This window comes from Panthera pardus, unplaced genomic scaffold, assembly GCF_024362965.1.
Source record: "Panthera pardus isolate Hobbes unplaced genomic scaffold, ASM2436296v1 HiC_scaffold_6, whole genome shotgun sequence".
NCBI lineage: Eukaryota > Metazoa > Chordata > Mammalia > Carnivora > Felidae > Panthera > Panthera pardus.
The window spans coordinates 44,071,933-44,086,946 of record NW_026526991.1 but is presented as its reverse complement, the minus strand read 5'-3'; positions in this window follow the sequence as shown (position 1 = coordinate 44,086,946).

Here is a 15,014-nt window from a genome sequence, read left to right as displayed (position 1 = left end):
GAGAGGAGACATAGAACGTGAAGCAGGCTCCAGGCACCAAGTTGGCAGCACAGAGCCAGACGCAAGGCTTGAACCCACCAATTCTGAGATCATGACCTGAGCTGAAGTGAGACGCTTCACCAACTGAGCAACCCAGGTGCCCCTATTAATTGTTATATTTATATGGGAGATGGTCATATGAAAAACAGTAAAATGAAAACTAATTGAGGATGAGATGACCTCTGGTATTTTTTAGCAAAGAGGAATATATTGGAGTTGTGTCATTGGTAGCTAACATAAATAGAGTGATAGTAACCTCAGGCAAATATGTATGTACATAACTAGACCTTATGGAAAAGAGGAACTATAAGGAAAAGGCTATAGTGAGTTGCCATTCTTGCCAACACGTGTGTGAGATAAACCAAGAGTCCTGACTTGGAGTTTAACTATACAGAATGGAGATCTCTTCAACCATTGAAGTGCTCATGGATAATCCTCAGTTATGCAGGCTTCTTATGTTGTTGATATTATAATGCAATGAGATGCGCAGAAATAAAGGGAGCTGCATATGAATGAGTCTGAGATAAAAACAAAGGTGGGGAAATATACAAGGCAATCTGCACTTGCGAGAACTGAGAAGGACTTTGAGGAGACATTTTGCAACAAAGAAGAAATAAGTATGCAAAAGATCTTGTGTTGTGCATAAAAAAACTTCCTTCTTTAGAAATTTCATCTATCCTGCAGATACGTGTGCCTCATACTAGTATGTTCTTGACTAGATTAGCTAAACATTTTTTCATCTATTTGTCTCATTTCTTATTTGATTCTGTTACTATACAGAAGAGAAACTTGAATGGGAAGCATACGTGAAGTATTGGGATACAGTAGCAGGCAGAGTGGGTCCCAGGTAACACAACCTGACATACACTCAAAAAAGGAGAGCCCTAACCAGAGTAAAGAATGGCTGAGCAGATACAAGTAAAATGGACTTCACCAATGGATTCACCAATGTACAATATTATCAAAGACCAGGCTTGTGTATCAAAAGACTAGTTTCAGGTATGTTAAATCTGAAAGGATGTGCTACCCTCAGGGGAACAAGAAAAATTATTGATTTTCAAATAAGAAAATGAAAGCACAGAATCTGGGGATCCAACACAGAATGCTGCTTCTGCAAACTTTGATTATGGTGAACTTAGAGAAACAAGGTAAGAGTGACAACCGTGGAAATCTAGCAAATCATCCCTGCAGACTCCTCCCAGGCAATCCTGGAATTTGTTGTAAATAAGAAATTGTTCTGAGAGACTAAGAGAAAAATTACCAGGTGTACTCACAACTGCAAAGAAAAGACCTCCCCTCACCCCCGACCCCCACCCCCGCCTTTCCCGGAACCAGCCAGGGCGTGCCCAGTTGTGGTCTGACCTAAAGGCAGGAACCAATCAAGTTCTGCTGAGTGTTCAAATTTAAATGTCAACCAATAACAGCTCTGTAACCACAAAAAATCCCTAACTTGTTTGTGCCTGTCTATAAAAGAAGCTGTAAGATCCTCGCTCCTGGCCTCTTAGCATCACCGGCAATGAGTGCGCTGAGGACCGGGTTCGAACCTGCAATAAACGACCCTTGCCGCTTGGCTTTGACTCTGGACTCTGGTGGTTTGTTTTTGGGGGGTCTTTCGAATCGGGGTATATCAGTTCCTCCAACTGAAATGGAGCTCTTCCAGTATTACAAATGGCATGAGCAGACAAAAATGAGAAAAAGAATTCTACTTCTCTTTCTGAGAGGAGGGATACATGATGATGATGATGATGATGATGATGATGATGATGATGATGTAAAAACCATGATGTCTAAGAAGCAGGTCCCATTGTCCCTAAGTATGTTGTGGGGATAAACCAGGTATGTCTGGAAAGGTAGTATCTTTAATCACACTAGAAAGGCAGTTTATAAGCCTGAGGACCATAAATTTTGCCTCTGCTTCAGGGGTTCGGGGCCAGTGTTTTTCTGATCATGAAAGTTGAAATAAAGGGGAGATTCAAAAGGATCGCAAAGAAAAATGGCTTGGTGCTTTTGCAAAAGAGTCTGTTCTAAAGAGAAAACTGAAGAAATCTCTATGAACCTTTAACAAGATAGAGACTTTACAGCAAAGAAAATCTGATTGAGGATAAAGTTTTACAAGTATGTGTTGGGTATCGGGGTGGTAGATAGTAACATTTAGAAAATTGCATTGACAAATTATTTAGTGAAGACATTTAAAAAGAGGTAGGTTTATATGAAAAAAAAACTTTAAAACTTGTATAACTTAATATTGGTTATTCTGGTTGTGAATCAGTTTGTTTTTAACTATTAATAACTGTTTTAAAGTTTATGTATTGAATATACTTGCTGGCATATAAACTTGTCTTTGGGACTCAGATTTCTGCAAATGTGTGTAGAGATAATTGAATTAATCATTAGTGTTCAGAAGAAACATCACTCTAAATTCTAGCCAGAGGAGATGTTTGGGTTCAAACTACAGTAGCTAAAATACACTGTTTTGTTATGTGCAGGATAATTTGTATTTCTCAAATACAGTGATTGTTATTGTCTCAAAATAATTAAATTACAATGTTATTATAAATCGGGTACTTTTAAATCACATTTATATTTTATTTTGTTTTCAGATTCAAACTTATTTTGAGAAAGACTAGAGAAATCTTGCTTGCTGAGATAAAATTAAGGAGAGTACATTATATAAAACGTAGCCAAAAAAAAAAAAATCATGAGAAAGCTTTCTCTAAGGTTTAATATTGGATTTTTTTAAAGGTTTCTTTTTTCCCCTGGTGTCATTTTAGAATTTTGTATTGGTTTTAGCTTATAACTTGGGAGCTGAAAAAAGAATCCAGATAGCTCACACTGTGTAACTAAAAGTGATTTTTCTGCATGTGATAATAATTTCAAGTGAAAATTTTTATTAGTGGAGTGTTTAATAATCAAATTTGTAAATCTAACCCAAAATTTTAAAGGTGGTAGATATGAATATGTAACAGAATAAAGTACTTGATTTTATGTTTGTAATTGGCAAACTTCTTGATCTAAAAGAAGCCAAAATTCCTATAAGAATATCTGATTCCATGTCTTAAGTTAGAAAAATTCATTAAAAACCAAACTCTATTGGAATTTTCAGATACCCAAAGATAATTATACATATATTTGGTGTTAGAGGAAGTAGTAGTAAAAAGAGAAAAAAAGAACCCACTATGCAGACTGTGAATATTTGGTCCTCGAAAATAATAATAATAATAATAATAATAATGACAGTCAATTAGAATAAACTGAGGATATAAAAACAGTCATCAATCAATATATAGTTTTTAATGTTTTATTTTATTTGTTGAGAGACAGAGAGAGATAGAGCATGAGGATAGGGACAGAGAGAGAGGGAGACACAGAATCCAAAGTGTGCTCCAGACTCTGAGCTGTCAGCACAGAGCCCAACACAGGGCTGGAACCCACCAACAAGAGATCATGACCTGAGCTGAAGTCAGATGCCCAACTGTCTGACCCACCCAGGTGCCCCAGTCATCAATAAATATCAATGATATAAAGGGAAAAGTAACATCCATTGTGCTGTAGAGTATTTTAACACAGAAATGAGTTCCTAGTTGTTAATAATACATGCTATGTATTGATGAATCAAAATTATATGATTTTATATTTCTGCTTAACATATATATTTAAAATACTGCATAGAATTGGGATGATATGATTATATCATATTTTAAATATGTGTACATATACATGTTTCTATAAGTTTATCTTGAGAGTTAACATGTGGTATAGATTAGGTATGAAGAATAAGAATAGAAAGTTAGGGCACCTGGGTGGCTCAGTCGGTTGCACATCCGACTCTTGGTTTGTGCTCAGGTCACAATCTCATGGCTTTGTGGGCTCGAGCTCTGCGTTAAGCTCCTCGCTGGCAGCCTAGAGCCTGCTTGGGAATCTCTCTCCCCTCTTTCTCTCTGCCCCTCCCACACTAGTGCTGTCTCTGTCTCTCTCAAGATAAATACATGAACTTAAAAAAAAAAAAGAATAGAAAGTTAGAATTTTCTTTTTAAAAAATAAGACATTTAGACAGGCTTATAAAAGTAGGAGAAACACTGGGTTTTACTCTTCAGATTATGAGAGAGAAAGAAATTGTTTTGATTTGTGCTAATAGAAATAGAAATTCTTAAGCCAGCGAATTCAGGAGATTATGTCTCCAAAGTTCCCACAGCCTTGCAGAAAACAACCATCAAAACAAAAGAACTTCAGAGGAATTTTTGTAAACATTAAAATGGGATAAACTGAACAAAAAGTAAACATGTAAAAGATCTACTTTTAGTATTAACCCAAAAGATAGATGAAAGTAATCTTTCACATTTCTTTTTATTATGTAATTCAACAGTTACTAAAGTCTGTATTATACATATACATATATATTTAAGTTTTGGAGGTGATCATTCTTAAAAACAAATTCCTGATATATCTAAATTAATTTTATTTCTTTTTTTAAATTTTAATGTTTATTTTTGAGAGAGAGAGAGTGTGAACAGACGGGGGCAGAGAAAGAGGGCGACACAGAATCTGAATCAGGCTCTAGGCTTTGAACTGTCAGGACAGAGCCCCATGTGGGACTCAAACCCACAAACCATGAGATCATGACCAAAGGCAAAGTTTGTTGCTTAACCAACTGAGCCACCCAGGCGCCCCTATTTCATTTTAGACTCTTTTTTACAATTCTAAAGTTGTGCATTACAATATTTGAGGTGTTTACATAAATTGTGTATACCAACTAGGAGCATATGTTTACTATGTAAAATTAAAACTTTTAAAAATAGTTGATTAACAAAGCAGGAATATATTTTCCTTTCATCTAGAAGTCCAGAGATAGGGCAACAGAGGCTGGTATGATGGCTACACAGTCCTTTTACTTGTATACCCAGTACAGGTTTTTTCCCTGCTGTACTACCCTGGTGCATGGCTTCTATCCTCAAGCATAGTTCATTATTCAAGATGGCTGCTCAAGCGCCAATCACACCTCCCTGTTCCAAGTAAAAGATTAGTTAAATGACACAGCTGCAAAAGAGCATGCAAAGAATGTAGTTCTTTTAGCTCAAGTCACTTCTGCTTCAAGCAAAATTGTGATTATGTTACTAAGGCTAGAAAGGAGAAGAAGGAGCATCAATTGCCATCTGGCTTGACGTTCAAAACAATTGATCTGAATTTCTATGTCTAAAGTATCTCTAAATTTTCAGAGTTTTTTTAATTGATTATTTCATAAATTAGTTTGAGATGTTAGCATTTTATTTACGGAGAAATTCAGTTAGTTGAAACTCCTTCTTGCATAATAAAGACATGTTTAAAAGAGAATGGTTCTATTTTTTACAGCACAGCTTAAAGAGAAATCTAAACTGTTAAAAGCAAATTAGTAAATATGTCAAGATTAAGCCAGTAATATGATGTGGGTGTTCTAGCAATCATAATTCAAATTTTTAAAAAGAAGTTGAGTCATTTTTTATAAAAACCACACAAATATAACAATGTTCTTGATTTAAATATGGGGTTTTGAAAAATAAAAAGTTCCATATGGAAATAAACATAAGCAAGGTGGGGGAAAAAAGGACAAAATAAATGAAAATATGAATGACTCATATTTAAGGCCTAAAAGCACAGATATGAAAAATCTTTCAAATTTTACAAGAAAAGTTTCTAAAAATAGGTAAAAGTAATTAAGACAGATTTTATTAAAAAGTAAAAAATTAACTGGTACATACGAAAAATGCTCTAATACAAATATAGCAAAAGGAATTCACATTAAGTTACATCAAAAAACTATTTCTCACCCATCAAACTAGGAGAAATTTAAGTTTGAGAATACAGTTTATTGTGGAAAAATAAATCCTTTCATATATAGCTGATGGGATTTCCAAAACCCCTGTGGAAAAAGAGTCAGTGATACCTAACAACATTATAAAGGCATTTCCTCTATAACCTAGTAATCTCATTTATATAATATCCTCAAAAAATCTACCTCCACAATTGGGATTAAACAAATAAGTTCACTTATTAAAATATTGTTTGGATTAGTAAAAGATTAAAGACAATCCAAATATTCCTAGAACACAGGTTGAGCAAATTACAGCACATCCACACAATAACCTACTATCCACTAAAATTATAATGAAGACCCCCAGGTAGTAAATAAATTAACTTCCTAGATACATTATTAAGTTCAAGTTTAAAAAGCAGTGACCAAACAGTGGAGACATCAGGAATGGAGGAGGTCTTCTCTGACAACTTTTAATATCTTTGCTAACTTTGAAAGATATAAATGTGTTAATTATTTAAAAATCAAATCAAGGGAAAAATTAATAAATTAAACCACAAAGGAAACAATGAAGCTAAATGTGTATAAAATTAATATCCCAGCCACACAGATAAAACTTATTTAAAGCAACTTTGAAAGATGGTATTCTGGACACACATGGTGTTTGTCTGTTTTGTTTTACTTTTAATAAGGTCAAAAGCAGCTCAGAGAAATTTTAAGTTTCACTGAGAGCATTTATAAGTAGTGATATCGGTTTTACAACTTTGAAACTATATATTTAAAGATAAAAGAAGTAAGTGGTAAGTATATTTTAGAAAATAAAAATTTCAATATAAAAGCACAAAGATATATTTTAAACTTGAGAGTAATAACAATTAAAAAGAAAACTATAATATTAAATTTGAATTTAAAATATCAATACAAATTTGCATTTTTACAAACACTGCAAGAACCTAAAAGGAGTGACATTCAATAACAGGCAGATCCTGATCTCTGAGTATCAGCAATCCTAAAAATAACTAGGTATCCTTAGAAATATGTCTGTGTAGATCTGGGACAGTGAGTGTACAAATTGACTTAGGCCACTGTGCTGTGTAAGAAAGTGAGAAAATCCTCAATGACTAATGAGGCTGTCAGTGAGGTCTTCTCCCTCCAAAAATTAAGCCCACAAGTATCCATATTGGTTAAATTTGGGATGATTTGATTACAAAAAGAACAGTTATAATTAACTATAACATTAAATAAATTAAAAGCAATGATTCCATAGGATATACTCATGAAAGTTCTGCTTCTATGATTGTCAGATAAACTCATGATAGATTGACCTTCCTTGCAGATTAAAACTGCCTGGAATGGGGCGCCTGGGTGGCTTGGTTGGTTAAGCGTCCGACTTTGGCTCAGGTCATGATCTCACAGTCCGTGGGTTCGAGCCCCGCATCGGGCTCTGTGCTGACAGCTCAGAGCCTGGAGCCTGTTTCAGATTCTGTGTCTCCCTCTCTCTCTGCCCCTCCCCCATTCATGCTCTGTCTCTGTCTCAAAAATCAATAAACGTTAAAAAAAATTAAAAAAAAAAAAAAAACTGCCTGGAGTGCCTGGGTGGCTCTGTTGGTTGAGTGTCTACCTATAGATTTCAGCTCCAGTCATGATCTCATGGTAAGAATGAGCCTCATGTTGGCTCAGTGTACAGCCTGCTTAAGATTCTCCCTCCCTCTCCCTCTCCCTCTCCCTCTCTCTCTCTCTCTCTCTCTCTCTCTCCCTCTGCCCTTCCCCTGCTCATGCATGCATGAGTGCATGCTCTCTCACTTTCTCTCTCTCTCAAAAAAATCAAAACACTATTAATTCTGTACAAATACAAACAAGACAAAACAAAACAGAAAAAAGGCAAAAAACAACTACCTGAAATCTCAGAAATTAAAGGAAGGCACATTCTGGAGGGGAGTTGACAGTTATAAAAGGGGTGTTAGATAGAATCCCTAGATTCTCTCTCTTGGTTTACTTGCCCTGTATATTCATCTCCCCTTCAGTGAGGGTGCTACCTGTGGGTATGATGGGATGGCCCTTCTATGATATGGTAATGTTATGTGGCAAAGGTGAAAAGACTTTACAGCTGTGGTCAAAGTCCTAAATACATTGATTTTGAGCTAATCAAGAGAGGGGTTGCTTGGGAGGGCCTGGCTTAATTAGGTAAAATTTCTTAAAAAGGGACTGGCCCCTTCCTAGAAAAAGAAACAGATACTCTCCTGCTGGTACTGAAGAAGAAAATAGCTATGTTATTCACTAGGTATTGATAGTAGTGGCCTCTGAAAACAGTCCCTGACTCCTATAACCACTAGGAACTAAATCTGACCAATAACTCAAATGAGCTTGGAAAAGACTCCACACTCCAGAAGATACTTCTTGGATAACACCTTGTTTGAAAGTTTTTGAAACCGTAAGTAGAAGACCCAGAGCCATGCCCAGACTTGTGACCCATCTCTATGTGACATAACAAATGTCTCTAACTTAAGTTACTAAATTTATGGTGATATGGTAGGCAATGGTAGAACCTAATACAAAGCAATGGTCATGAGATAACTGTCCCATTTTTATGACTTTTGGTCTGACGGTAAGTTTGCAGTTGGTACTAAATGGATAAACTGATAAAAACTGATAAAAGACTGATAAAAAATTAAATGAACAAACAACAACAACAAACAACTTTAGTCTTTCTGGTCTAAAGAGCCAGAGGGTAAAGTTTTGAAGGGAGAGCTTCAGAGGGAGCTAAGATATCTAGGCAGCAAAGGATGGACTCCAATGATGCTGGGCAACTGGATTGAGAATTAAAAACAATACTGTTGGAGTACAGAAAGTCTCAATAAACAATATCTCTCTTTTAGCCCAGTATGGATCCATTGAACATAGACACAGACAGATTAAAAATCATTGCTTTCCCAGGGCGCCTGGGTAGCTTGGTCCATTAAGCATCTAACCTTGATTTAAGCTCAGATCATGAACTCACAGTTCATGGGATCAAGCCTTGCGTCTGGCTCTGCTCTGACAGTGTGGAGCCTGCTTGGGATTCTTCCTCTCCCTCTCCATCAGCCCCTCCCCACTTATGTTCCTCCTCTCTCTCTCTCTCTCTCTCTCTCTCTCTCTCTCTCTCTCTCTGAAAATACATTAAAACTATATACATTTTTTAAAACATTAATGCTTTCCCTAGAGTGGAGACCATGTGCTAGAAGAATGGGCTTGCTAATATTTACCCTCTGATATTATACAGATCTACTGATATAGATGGACAACAGCAGGACTTCCTTATAGGGGCAGGTATATTATTTAGCTCTAGAAAACAGAGTTAGGGAAGGGCTAAACTGAGCATGTTCAGTTTATTATTCCAAAATCCAAAATCAGGTAAATGATTTCTCCTTTCACTGAAAGGACAACTCTGTCCTTTTTGAAACTCTCCTTCTCTGAATTCTCTGAAATCCCAGTTTCATGTTTCTTAATCCTTTTATTCATCCCATCTTTATCTGCTTCTCTAGTTTCTACTTCCTGCACACAACATGTTTGTATTTTCCAAACTTCTAATCATAATTGCATTTCCCTCCTGTCCTTCCTCCTTTCCCTTCCCTCCTTTCCTTACCTTTCCCTTCCCTTCTCTTCTCTGTAAGCACTCATTTGACACACAGCATTCTTTTATTTATGGCTTTGTAGAACACCTCGATGTAAACCGATAATTAATTCACGAAACATTCATCGTGCCATTGCGGTGAACAGATATGCTAAGCACTGGGGATAAAAAGATGTATTTAGGGAAACCATGTTACTTTAATGAAGACTTTTTTAACTTAACCATTGATAACTTGAAAGCAAATATAGTAGTAATTTAGTGCAGCCTGGCCTGCCTGAATATACACCTCAGCTCTATCACTTTTAAGCTACAGAGGCTTTGATATATTACTTATTTTTTGTGTGCCCCAAGACCTTTATTGCTCTCTGTGCATGTGCTCATTCTAAGACTTCAATAATTATTTAAGGTTTATATTTGCATATGCATTGTAGATTATAAAGCATTCAGTATATCATATATCATTTAAGAATAATAAACTTAAAGGAATTATTATGTCTTATTTCAGGAAATAAAATCAAGGCTTATGAAACTTTTAAAAGGTTAAGAAAATTTAAAACAGCATTTTAATTTTAACCTCTGACTTCTAACTCCTTTATTTGTTTTTTGGTCTTTGGGTTTTTTTGTTTTGTTTTGTTTTGTTTTGTTTTGCTCACAGCTGCTGCCTTAAATTTACCTTGAGCTTTGCTCTTTCTTCTAGACTGTAATTCCACAACTGTTACCTGATCTCATGGACACCACAAAAATCAATCTCAAAATAAACATATTCTAAACTATATCATCTATGCCCAAAATCTGCTTTTTTTCTTGAATTCCTTAGCTTTGAGTGACAGGAACTTCCCAGGCAAGAAATTTCAAAATAATGGAACGTCTCCCATCCCTCTCTTCATTCTCCCCATACACATTTCATTTACTAGAGGGCCCCCATCTCCAGTCTAGAGTATGGCTTCAGTCATATCACACTTGCCAATCCCACTGCAATAGTCTTAGTCAGAATTATTAATTCTAGCTAATATTAACTATGAATTGATTTTTCCTGTGTGAAGTCTCTGTAGAGATTAATCTGTTCTTCTCAGTGCTTGCTGTGAGGCTAACTACTATTTACTGAAATTCATTTTCTATCCAGTATTGCATTTAAGCCCTTTGCATAAATTATCTCATTTAATTTGACAACAATCACAAATATATAATTTACTGGCCAGCTTTGCAGGATGAGGATGTTGAGGCTCTGCTCCTTCCATTTACACAGAGGGAATTGAAACATATTTGTGTTCCAGGTTTCCAGTTCCAAATTTGTGTGTTACTTCTCCGGTTTATTTTTCTTTGATCATTTTACTTTCCTGCTTAAAATAACACATAGGCTCTCACTGCCTCACAGATTATCCCCCAAATCATTAGCACATTATTCTAACATTCTTTGATCTGGTCTCAATACAATTCTAGCCCCATTTTTTAGTTCTTGTATACACATTCTACTCAGAACCAAATATTAGTCAATCAATCCACACACTCTATAAAGCCCAGCCTCCATCCTGGTGAACAAATCTGTCCTTCTTTCTTAAATTGCCTCCCTTCCTGTTTCTAGCAGTCCAATTAACAAATCCCTTAAAGATTTAGCTAAATGCCTCTTCCATAATGGAACACTCCTCGAGTTCTTTCAACACAATTGCTAATCTTTGTTCTGAACTTTCACAGCATCGATAATTTTCTAATTTTTATTTGAAATTATTTTATTTCTATTTATTTACCTTCTTAACATAGCATATGTCTGTATCTAACCATCTTTGCATCCTCCAGGTGCCTGATGCAAAGGACCAAGATAAGAGGGACTGCTATCTAGAAATTACTTTTCATTTTGCATTAATATATGATAAGATATTAGGGCCACCTGGGTGGCTCCATTGGTTAAGCATCCAACTCTTGATTTTGGCTCAGGTCATGATCTCATGGTGTGTGTACATCGGGCTCTGTGCTGACAGCACACAGCCTGCTTGGGATTCTCTCTCCCCCTCTCTCTCTGCCCTTCCCCCACTCACTTTCTATCTCTCTCTCAAAATAAGTAAAAATAATCTTTTAAAAATTATGGTAAGGGGCACCTGGATGGCTCAGTAATTTAAGCATCTGACTTTAGCTCAGGTCATGATCTCAAGGCTCCTAAGTTTGAGCCTCGTGTAGGGCTTTGTGCTGACAGCTCAGAGCCTGAAGCCTGCTTTGGATTTGTGTTTCCCTCTCTCTCTGCATCTCTCCTGCTCACTGTCTCTCTCTCTCTCTCTCCTTCAAAAATAAATAAACATTAAACAAATTTTTTAAACATGGTAAGATATTAGTCAGTGATGGTAAAACAGAGCCAAGTATATACTATTTTGCGTGGACTAACAAGCACCAAAGTTCAGCCAATAGACATAATAAATAAAGCTATGAATTTTAACTCCTCTGACAGAAAAATTTCTTATAAATGTATAAGGCAATTGAGCTAAAAATAGTCAATGCAGCTGAAATGTTTCTAATAACTCCTTAAAAATTTTGCATTTTGTTGTTTTATTGGAGATCAGTTACGGACTTTTTTTCTTTAAAATGTGCTTTTAGAGATAATTTTGTTAGTAGACTCTATATTGTTCACGGAGGAAAAATCTATAAAACAACAGTATTGAAAATTTAACCATAATTACTTACAATGAGGTTTCTGAATGAAGAATAATAAAGGAGTATAGACAAGTCTCTTAAATATTATATATAAACTATTTACTTTTGCCACCACTTAAGAACTTAGCAATAAGCAGACTTTATTTGGGATGGCACACAAAATGCTTTAACTATTGAAAAGTCTAACCCTACCCATTAAAGCTGTAATGCATATCTAAAGTTAGAAAAATCCCTTCCCATAGTCTAATTTTAGATAAAATAATGGATTTTTTATGTTATTATCCTAAAGTACAAACATCTGTTGGTTGTTCTTTCAATGAATCTCTATTTAAACATATATACTAAATATAAATGAATTAAGTATAAATATACATAATCCTATTTATTAGATAATATAATACATGAAAATATATTTTTATGTAGAATTAAAAGAGTAGAGGAAGTAAGGGGGATTCATCAAAAGATTCTTCAAAAATTTTTAAATTTTTGTGAGAGAATATTTTTGTAAGTATTTTCTTGTCCTAACTTTATAAAACTAAATTTAATCCTTAAAATTCAAATATTTGGTTAGTTTAGTTTAGTTTGTTAATAGGTTAAAGTTAGTTACGTTATATCTATATTGTTGTAATATATCATTTTCAAGTTATTCAGGGCTAATTTATTCACTCTGAATTTTCTGAATTTTCAGAACTTTCAAATTTTTTATTGAAAAAATTTTTAGTAATAATATTGTGTATAGTGATATATTTTGATGCGCTTTATAATTTGCAAGATGTAAAACGTGCTTATTTGAAGGGGTGCTAATGACATAGGAGTATTTGAGATTTTAGGTCCATTCTTATGATAATATAAAATATGCATGTTCCAAACTAATAAAGAATCAAGAATGTAAAATTAGTTCTCTAGTAGCTACCATAGTGTAGCTACTTTATACTAAAAAAGAACTTTATACTAAGAAATAAAGAAAAGAAAGAAAGAAAGAAAGAAAGAAAGAAAGAAAGAAAGAAAGAAAGAAAGAAAATGTATAAAGATAAACAAAAAAAAAACACAAAAAAGGAAAGCTGTGTTTTGTTTTAATTTTAGGAAAGCTATGGTTTGGACAGAGTAATTGTTTATACGCTAGGTACCCTTTGAAAGCTTATAATAATTAATTCATCTACTCATCTTTTGAAGAAAGTACTATTATTAAATGAAATACAGATGTGTCCCAGAAGGGTTGAGTAACTAACTCAAGATTCCACAGTTGGTAGTATGTGAAACTTGAATTCAATCATGTACTTTGACGCTCTTATCTGTTCCCTCACAAAGGGTCCCATCCTATCTCTCATTCAGTGTATTAATGGAAGCTTTCTGAGCATGTAAAATGAGTTGAAATAAATTTTAAATAGGAATTTTTTACACAATATCTGAGTTGTTAGCCTGCAATACACCTAAACAGGAAAAAAACAAAAACAAACAAACAAACAAATGGCCGTATTCAAACATTATTATACATGAGAAACCCTTCCTGGATACCAGAATTCTGGATACCTGAATTCTTATAGGAAGTGTAAGTTCAGATCCAGTTGATTGAGGTACATCTGTTTAATTACTTCTGCTAATTTCATGGACTTATTTATGTAAAAGCTCATATTTCTCTATTACAGTTTTCATGAATTAAAATTATATAGCTGTAGGCATTTTGTTATTATTAACTATGGTAATGATACGGTCTTCAAAATATGAACAATAGCTACTGACAAGTTCCTTATTTTCTTCTTGTTGGTGATTCAAGTGTACAGATTTGGAGTAAGAAAAGAACTTCTAGGTTTAACAACTTCAGCTGTATTTTTTCTTCAGCTACAGCTGAAGCAATACATTGAGCACAATTGGTATACAAAAAAATGCACATAATTGATGTATGCAATTTGATGAGTTTAGAAATATGTACACACTCATGTAACCATTACCACAATTAAGGTTACAAACATATCCATCATCTCCAAAAGTTTTCTTGTGTTCCTTCCGTGTGTGTGTGTGTGTGTGTGTGTGTGTGTGTGGTAAGAGCATGTAACATGAGATCTACTCTCTTAACTAGTTTTTAAGAACACAATATACTATTGTTAATAGAGGTACTATTTCATACCCCAGATCTCTGGAACTTACTCATTTTGTATAATTATAACTTTACACTCATTGAACAACTCCCTATATGGACCCTCCTCCCATCTCCTAGTAACTCATTTCATTGTACATTTCTATACCTTTGGCTTTTTTAGATGCCTCACAAAAGAGAAACTATGCAGCATTTTTCCTCCTATGGCTGACTTTTTTCATATGACTTAATGTCTTCCAAGTCCATCGTGTTGTTGCAAATAGCATGATTTCCTTCTTTCATAAGGCTGAATAATATTCCACTGTAGTAGGTATATACCGCATTTTCTTTGTCAATTCATCTGGCTTATTTCAATATTTGACTATTGTGAATAATGTTGCAATAAACATGGGAGTGCAGACATCTTTTCAAGATAGTGATTTTATTTCCTTCAGTTATATACTCAGCAGCAGAATTGCTGGGTCATACGGTAGTTCCATTTAATTGAGAAACCTCTATACTATTTTCTATATTGGCAGCACCACTTCATATTCCTCACCAATGGTGCACAGAGGTTCCAATTTTCCCCTAACCTCACAAAAGCTTGTTATCTTTAAAAATATATATATATTTACACACACATATATACATACCAATATATATGCACATATATATACATACATATATACATACCAATATATATGCATATATACACATATACATATACACATATATTATTATATATACATATACACACATATATATACACATACATATGTGTATGTATGTATATATAATAATAACCATCCTAACAAAGGAGAGGTGATATTATGGTTTTGATATGCATTACCCTGATGATTAGTGAT